The sequence below is a fragment of the Rhineura floridana genome, chromosome 9, assembly GCF_030035675.1.
Source record: "Rhineura floridana isolate rRhiFlo1 chromosome 9, rRhiFlo1.hap2, whole genome shotgun sequence".
NCBI classification, from domain to species: domain Eukaryota; kingdom Metazoa; phylum Chordata; class Lepidosauria; order Squamata; family Rhineuridae; genus Rhineura; species Rhineura floridana.
The window spans coordinates 68,942,419-68,951,476 of NC_084488.1; the positions used below are offsets into that span (position 1 = coordinate 68,942,419).

The 9,058-nt window shown below is 41.4% G+C and overlaps 1 protein-coding gene across 2 annotated transcripts in view; it reads right to left on the bottom strand.

Moving 5' to 3' along the window:
* IL15 (interleukin 15) overlaps positions 1-8,144 on the bottom strand; it is a 100,876-nt gene extending 92,732 nt beyond the window's left edge. The window contains exon 1 of one of the 2 annotated variants that reach the window (XM_061584876.1): positions 8,055-8,144. The gene's annotated coding sequence lies outside the window, so the exon portion shown is untranslated. The remainder of the gene's footprint in view (positions 1-8,054) is intronic. The other variant, XM_061584880.1, reaches the window with a different exon arrangement.
* Between the last annotated feature and the right edge of the window lie 914 nt (positions 8,145-9,058).

Below are 9,058 nucleotides of genomic sequence, written 5' to 3' on the forward strand. Positions count from 1 at the left end.
GTAAATAAAATGCTGGACAGTCATCAATACATATAAAAACAATTATATTAACAGCATACGATGACAAGATCAAGGAGATTTACCCTTCCCAAGGACCTCAAAGGCCTGTTGGAATAGCCATGTCTTCAGGCTCACTGTCTGTTTATCAGTTAATGTAGAGTAAATAGTACCATAGACTCCCATACACCTAGATTAGAATTCCCATTTCATCTATAAGCATGTACAGGGAAAAGTGGATAATACTATTTATCTAACTATCCTGATTGCAAGTAAAATTCATCCCCAAAAGGGAAACCTCACTCTTTCATTAAGGAGGTGAAGATGAGGAAGTGCAGATTTACTTGACAGATTTTAGTCAAAATTTGGTTGCTTGTAGCAACTCTATTGGTATGCCATCTATTCCCGGTGATTTGTTTCTTCCAAGTATTTTAAGAGCAGCTTTCACCTCGCATTCCAAAAATTTCTGGTTCTTCATCATATGGTTCCTCCGTGAATGAATCTGTCATCCTGGCATCTCTTTTATAGAGTTCTTCAGTGTATTGCTTCCATCTTCCTTTTATTTCATCTCGGTCAGTCAGTGTGTTCCCTTGTTGATTATTCAAAATCCCTACTCTTGGTTTGAATTTCCCTTTCATTTCTCTAATCTTTTGGAATAGGGCTCTTGTACCTTTTTTGTTGTCCTCTTCTATTTCTATACAATAACTATTGTAATTGTTCTCTTTGTCCCTACATACTAATTGCTATATTACTGCATTTAGAGTTCTGCAAATACTCCATATGTTGTATGAAATAAGGAGTGTGCAGAAGCTCCAAGATTTGCCTTGTATCTGTATATTTTAAAGAATTCATATTGTTTCCCAGTTATACTCTGTGATCCCTCTGCTTTGATCTGTGTTCCAGATTCTGATCTGTTCTGTATAAAATGAAGCAGTATCTTTCCCCATTCACTATAACGGAGAATCTAAAAATGCCTATAACTTTTCCTCCTTTGAGCCAGAATAGATGAAATTTGCACACCTAGGAGCCTGCCAAATTGCATTAAGCCTGCCAAATTGCAGACAAATAGGTCCAGGGGTCTTTTGTTGCAGCAGTACAAAGGATTCACTTTCCTCCATAGACCCTTATAAGTGGAAGAACAGGGTGTTGTCTCTTTCTTACCTTAAAATAATTAAGAGGTGGCCAAGTGGCATGTACACTTGCCTGTCCATTTTAAAACTTTGCAGATTCACATCAGCCTTTTTTTTTCTGATGGTTGTGTGTGTCCTCCAATAGGCCTTACAATATGAAACTATCTAGAACATTTCCTGTGGAGTTCTGAAGACCTCTGGGTTTGTCTGTTTGATTGGTGTTAAACAGAGCAATTTAAGGTTTTTAAAAAAACTTAAATGAAGCTTTTAAATTTTGTTGTTTTTTTAAGAAAAAATCATTCTCTCCTGTACTTTAACAAAAAACACATAAAACCAGAGCTCTTCAGTGTTCCACTGGCAAGAATTTGGGCAGCTTCTTCCAAAGTCCAGGGACCTATTTAATTATTTATTACATTTATATCCTGCTCTTCCTCCCAGTAGGAGCCCAGGGAAACAAACAAAACACTAAAAAGACTAAACTATCATAAAAACAAAACATCTTTAAAACCTCTTTTTAAAAAAGCTTTAAAAACATCTTATAAGAACATAAGAAGAGCCTGCTGGATCAGGCCAGTGGCCCATCTAGTCCAGCATCCTGTTCTCACAGTGGCCAACCAGGTGCCTGGGGGAAGCCCGCAAGCAGGACCAGAGTGCAAGAACACTCTCCCCTCCTGAGGCTTCCAGCAACTGGTTTTCAGAAGCATGCTGCCTCTGACTAGGGTGGCAGAGCACAGCCATCACGGCTAGTAGCCATTGATAGCCCTGTCCTCCATGAATTTGTCTAATCTTCTTTTAAAGCCATCCAAGCTGGTGGCCATTACTGCATCTTGTGGGAGCAAATTCCATAGTGTAACTATGCGCTGAGTAAAGAAGTACTTCCTTTTGTCTGTCCTGAATCTTCCAACATTCAGCTTCTTTGAATGTCCACGAGTTCTAGTATTATGAGAGAGGGAGAAGAACTTTTCTCTATCCACTTTCTCAATGCCATGCATAATTTTATACACTTCTATCATGTCTCCTCTGACCCGCCTTTTCTCTAAACTAAAAAGCCCCAAATGCTGCAACCTTTCCTCATAAGGGAGTCGCTCCATCCCCTTGATCATTCTGGTTGCCCTCTTCTGAACCTTTTCCAACTCTATAATATCCTTTTTGAGATGAGGCGACCAGAACTGTACACAGTATTCCAAATGCGGCCGCACCATAGATTTATACAACGGCATTATGATATCGGCTGTTTTATTTTCAATACCTTTCCTAATTATCGCTAGCATGGAATTTGCCTTTTTCACAGCTGCCGCACACTGGGTCGACATTTTCATCGTGCTGTCCACTACAACCCCGAGGTCTCTCTCCTGGTCGGTCACCGCCAGTTCAGACCCCATGAGCGTATATGTGAAATTAAGATTTTTTGCTCCAATATGCATAATTTTACACTTGTTTATATTGAATTGCATTTGCCATTTTTCCGCCCATTCACTCAGTTTGGAGAGATCTTTTTGGAGCTCTTCGCAATCCCTTTTTGTTTTAACAACCCTGAACAATTTAGTGTCGTCAGCAAACTTGGCCACTTCACTGCTCAGTCCTAATTCTAGGTCATTAATGAACAAGTTGAAAAGTACAGGTCCCAATACCGATCCTTGAGGGACTCCACTTTCTACAGCCCTCCATTGGGAGAACTGTCCGTTTATTCCTACTCTCTGCTTTCTGCTTCTTAACCAATTCCTTATCCACAAGAGGACCTCTCCTCTTATTCCATGACTGTTAAGCTTCCTCAGAAGCCTTTGGTGAGGTACCTTGTCAAACGCTTTTTGAAAGTCTAAGTACACTATGTCCACTGGATCACTATCTATATGCTTGTTGACACTCTCAAAGAATTCTAATAGGTTACTGAGACAGGACTTTCCCTTGCAGAAGCCATGCTGGCTCTGCTTCAGCAAGGCTTGTTCTTCTATGTGCTTAGTTAATCTAGCTTTAATAATACTTTCTACCAGTTTTCCAGGGACAGAAGTTAAGCTAACTGGCCTGTAATTTCCGGGATCCCCTCTGGATCCCTTTTTGAAGATTGGCGTTACATTGGCCACTTTCCAGTCCTCAGGCACGGAGGAGGACCCAAGGGACAAGTTACATATTTTAGTTAGCAGATCAGCAATTTCACCTTTGAGTTCTTTGAGAACTCTCGGGTGGATGCCATCCTGGCCCGGTGATTTGTCAGTTTTTATATTGTCCATTAAGCTTAGAACTTCCTCTCTCGTTACCACTATTTGTCTCAGTTCCTCAGAATCCCTTCCTGCAAATGTTAGTTCAGGTTCAGGGATCTGCCCTATATCTTCCACTGTGAAGACAGATGCAAATAATTCATTTAGCTTCTCTGCAATCTCCTTATCGTTCTTTAGTACACCTTTGACTCCCTTATCATCCAAGGGTCCAATTGTCTCCCTAGATGGTCTCCTGCTTTGAATGTATTTATAGAATTTTTTGTTGTTGGTTTTTATGTTCTTAGCAATGTGCTCCTCAAATTCTTTTTTAGCATCCCTTATTGTCTTCTTCCATTTCTTTTGCCAGAGTTTGTGTTCCTTTTTATTTTCTTCATTCGGACAAGACTTCCATTTTCTGAAGGAAGACTTTTTGCCTCTAAGAGCTTCCTTGACTTTGCTCGTTAACCATGCTGGCATCTTCTTGGCCCTGGCGGTACCTTTTCTGATCTGCGGTATGCACTCCAGTTGAGCTTCTAATATAGTGTTTTTAAACAACTTCCAAGCATTTTCGAGTGATGTGACCCTCTGGACTTTGTTTTTCAGCTTTCTTTTTACCAATCCCCTCATTTTTGTGAAGTTTCCTCTTTTGAAGTCAAATGTGACCGTGTTGGATTTTCGTGGCAATTGGCCAGTTACATGTATGTTTAATTTAATAGCACTGTGGTCACTGCTCCCAATCGGTTCAACAACACTTACATCTCGCACCAGGTCCCGGTCCCCACTGAGGATTAAGTGCAGGGTTGCCGTCCCTCTGGTCGGTTCCATGACCAACTGATCTAGGGAATAGTCATTTAGAATATCTAGAAACTTTGCTTCTTTGTCATGACTGGAACACATATGCAGCCAGTCTATGTCCGGGTAGTTGAAGTCACCCATTACTACCACATTTCCTAGTTTGGATGCTTCCTCAATTTCATATCTCATCTCAAGGTCTCCCTGAGCATTTTGATCAGGGGGACGATAGATCGTTCCCAGTATTAAGTCCCTCCTGGGGCACGGTATCACCACCCACAACGATTCTGTGGAGGAGTCTGCCTCTTTTGGGGTTTCGAGCTTGCTGGATTCAATGCCTTCTTTCATGTATAGAGCGACTCCGCCACCAATACGTCCTTCCCTGTCCTTCCGATATAGTTTATATCCAGGGATAACCGTATCCCACTGGTTTTCTCCATTCCACCAGGTCTCCGTTATGCTCACTATATCAATGCTCTCCTCTAAGACCAAGCACTCCAGTTCTCCCATCTTGGTTCGGAGGCTCCTAGCATTAGCATACAGGCACTTGTAAGCAGTGTCTCTCTTCAAGTGTCTTTGGCACTTGTGGTTAGGCCTGTGGTAATTTTGCTCTTCTGAATTTATATCCTGTGCCCCTGCTCTCACAATGCCTACTTCTAGGCCTACCCCTTTTAACATTTCATCATTTCTTTGGTTTTTATCCCAGGGGGGAGGTTTATTCCGAACCGGACCTTTCTCAGCTCCTGTCGGGTTTCCCCCCTCAGTCAGTTTAAAAGCTGCTCTGCTACCTTTTTAAAAAGGTAATTATAAAGCAATTCCAACACAGACGCAGACTGGGATAAGTTATCAATTTAAAAGGCTTGTTGAAAGAGGAAGGTCTTCAGTAGGCACCAAAAAGATAACAGAGATATTTAAGGGAAGGGAATTCCAACAGATAGGAGCCACTACACTAAAGGTCCACTTCCATATTGTGCAGAACGGGCCTCTTGATAAGATGGTATCTGCAGGAGGCCCTCACCTGCAGAGCATAGTGATCGATTGGGTATGTAAGTAAGATGATATTTTAGGTATCCCAGTCTCAAGCTGTATAGGGTTTTATACACCAACACCAGAACCTTGAACTTAACCTGGTAGCTAATGGGCAGCCAGTGCAATTCTTTCAGCGGTGGGGTGACATGTTGGCAATACCCTGCCCATTGGACAGTTGTGCCACTGCATTTTGCACCAGCTGCAGCTTCTGGACCAACCTCAAGGATAGCCCCACTGTAATGCACTATTGCATATTAGGCAGGCACCATCTCCGCTATCTTTTCGGCGCCTTTTGAAGACTTTCCTCTTTCAACAAGCCTTTTAGGTTGAGACCTATCCCAGTCTTCATCTGTGTTAGAATTGTTTAATATGTTTTTTAATATTGTTTTTAACCCTTTTTTAAAGTTGTTTTTTTAAATGTTTTTAACTGTTTTGTTTTAATGTATTTTAAGATCTGTTTTTGTGATGTTTTAAAGTGTTTTTAGCACTTTGTTTGCCACCCTGGGCTCCTGCTGGGAGGAAGGGCAGGATACAAATTAAATAATAAATAAATTACAGTAATCCAGCCTGGAGGTTACCAGTACATGGACAGCAGTGGTCAGGCTATCCCGGTCCAGAAACAGCTGCAGCTGTCTTACTAGCCAAAGCTGGTGATAGGCACTCCTAGCCACTGAGGGCACCTGGGCCTCTAGCAACAAAGTTGGATCCAGGAACACCCTCAGACTACAAACCTGCTCTTTCAGAGGGAGTACACCACCATCCAATCAGGCAACTGACAATTATCCAAACTCGGGGACCACCAACCCACAGCACCTCCGTCTTGCTAGGATTCAGACTCAGTTTATCGGCCCTCATCCAGCCCACCATCCAGGCATAGGTCCAGGGCTTGCACCTAGAGAAACGTAGTAATACAGTGTATATAGGAAAACATAGAACTATACAGGACAGAAAAGCACAACAAGAGCAACATAAACATTTGGGGGGCCAGTCTGACTTGGGGGAGGGGGAATTATTGACATCATACCAACTCAGGAGGGGGCAGACCTCCCGAATCACCCTGATTCATCTCATTATTCGACCCCCACACAGAACTGATGCACATTCTAAGTATAAAAGCTAGTTAAAATGGAAATGGACTGCCTTCAAGTCAATTCCAACTTATGGCAACCCTATGAATAGGGTTTTCATGGTAAGTGGTATTCAGAGGAGGTTTACCATTGCCTTTTCTCTGAGGCTGAGAGGCAGTGACTGGCCCAAGGTCACCCAGTGAGCTTCATGGCTGTGTGGGGATTTGAACCCTGGGTGAATTGTTGAAAGTTGACAGGATGACTGTTTCAACTTTTTATGATATTTGTATTATTACTGAAAATGCTCTATTTGTCCCCTCACTCTGGGAAATTGCTAAACTATTTGATTATGATTGATATGTTGTACTTAACTATTGTAACCTGCCCTGGGATCTTTGGGTGAAGAATGGGTAATAAATTTACTACTACTACGAGGGTCAGCCCAGTAAAAAAAATCCTACACTCAGACCTAACTGAGAAATTGGCTACACCTAGTAATTGGTTACACCCTACCCTCATTTTTGTCATATTACAGTTTGTAAAATAATAATTAGGATGCCAAATGTTGAGTGCTGAGGTTACAGTCAAATGATGTCATGAAGGTAATTAATTCAATATTAGCTCTGAAATATAAATACTATTGTATTCCATATTGTGTCTTTTTCATATCTACCAGGCTGCAATGTGCTATACTGAAGCAACTGCGGAAAGAGGTATGTCATGGCATTGATGCTTGAGTGAGCTGCTTGTACCAAGATAAGTTACAGTAGCCAAAGGACAAGGAGACAAAACAGAAGATGGGAACTGGAAATCAATTGATAAAACTCAATTTCATCAAGAGTCAGAAGGAATGACTCAAGTGTCACTGACTGACTGTTATTGGTAGGAAACAAACTAATCATTTGAAGTTAGCACTTAAGAGGTTAAAATACATTTGCTCTTTAATTTTAGAACAAGATGATGCATACACAATTGCTAGAGGTATTCAAAAATAATGCAGGTGTCAGACAATATTGTGCTAAGGCATGTCTGCAGTACCACCTGCAATTCCTCTACATTAAAATCACATTCATTTTCTTAATGACACTGTGCTTCCTAATTACCCTAGGGACACTTAATAGCCATCAAAACACTACGAACCATAGCAAGGTGCTTATTTATAGCAGAAATTGTTCTGATGCTCTCACCATCCACAAAAAAAGTCCTTTCTAATATATGCCAGTCTCATTTCTTGTGGGCACAGGCTATTTGGCAAGATATAGATAATTACCATCACTAATGAGCAACTAGATTACAACTTAGTGATTTAAGTGCAATGACAAACAAATGGAATAGTTTATAAGAGACAAACACTAACCTGAGTTTACCAACAAACATAATTGTTAAATAAAACGTTGCCATATTATATTAGAACAGAAAATTAAGTCAGTGTCACCCAATTTGCAACAGTTTAAGGCTATCTCACCTGTCCTGCAAAGTGGATACACATTTAAGAAATTGATGCGTATCTCAAGGGAGTGCTTGCATTTCTACTATTGCCGGTCAATATCAGCTGTTAGCAGTGAACTGAGTTAGAAGGGCACTAAGCCAAAAAACAGACACACCTTTCTTCTCTTTCACACACATAGTAGCAAAACTGCAGGTACTGTAATAAAAACTAAATGGCAGAAGAACAATGGGGGCCTGCCCAGTCCTGAATGGTTTTCAACTCATTGCCCTTGGAATTTGGCAATAAACTCTCAGATTCCAAGTCTGAGGAACTTGTTTGTAAAGCGAAGACCAAGTTGCTTTCAGCTCAGATATCCTGCTTCCGTAGTTGCTGGTTTGACTACTTTCTTCCTTACCTCTCCTTCTCAGATTATTTTGCTGAGGCCAGCCTTCTGCTTTCCCTGTGTAAAGGAAAGGCTTTACTCCTCTCCTGCTATGATTGCCAGTCTGGCTAAGCCAGCCATACATACTTCCTTTATGTTCCTTCTAATCATGGGCAGAAGTGACCTGACTACACAAAGCAAATACTTATGAAGAGAGGCAGAGAGAACATCCAACTTCTACCAGAGTACCTCTGAGCATGCACAGAGTATCTTTCCCTTAGTTATGCATAATTGAAATTCAGTCTCACACAAGTAATATGTTCACCACTGCTCAACCAGCCAACCTTTCCATGGGAAACCTATGTACATGTTTACAAATGCTCATTTTATATTTAAAATTTACAAGGTATAAAACCCAGAGATGCTTTCAGGGGATTTGCACCTTTTTAATAATCAACCATTGCAACTATCTCTATGATTTTCCAGGCTTTGAAAGCTGAACCTCAAAGCTAAGGGACTTCTTAAGAGTAGGGAAGTAATGCTTCGTAAGTAGGGTTGCCAGGTTTATGGCTTGAGACTGTTCCTGTTTAGGAGAAGAGAAAGTCAGCCAAGTGCAGGTGTTCTTGCAACTCTGTAATGGGAAAAACCACAAGATGGAATTCTCCCTTCCCCCTGCACACCTTTTAAAGATACAGAAAACCTCTTGGTTGCCAGGCACGGCCTCCAAGAGGTCTTCTGTATCTTTAAAAGTTGTGCTGTGGAAAGGGAGAATTCCACCTTGTGGTTTTTCCCAATACAGAGTTGCAAGAACACCTGCACTTGGCTGACTTTCTCTTATCCTAAACATACAGGATCAGTCTCAGGCCATGGACCTGGCAACCCTATTCGTAAGCCTGCCAGTCACTCCCAACCAGACTCAATCTTCTTACTTCCATCCATCTATGTCTCCTTGCAAATCTGTACCATACACCCAAACTGGTTAGACCCATGGGTGAGGCAGATCCTGAACTAGCACCAAGTCAGTCAACATCAGGCTG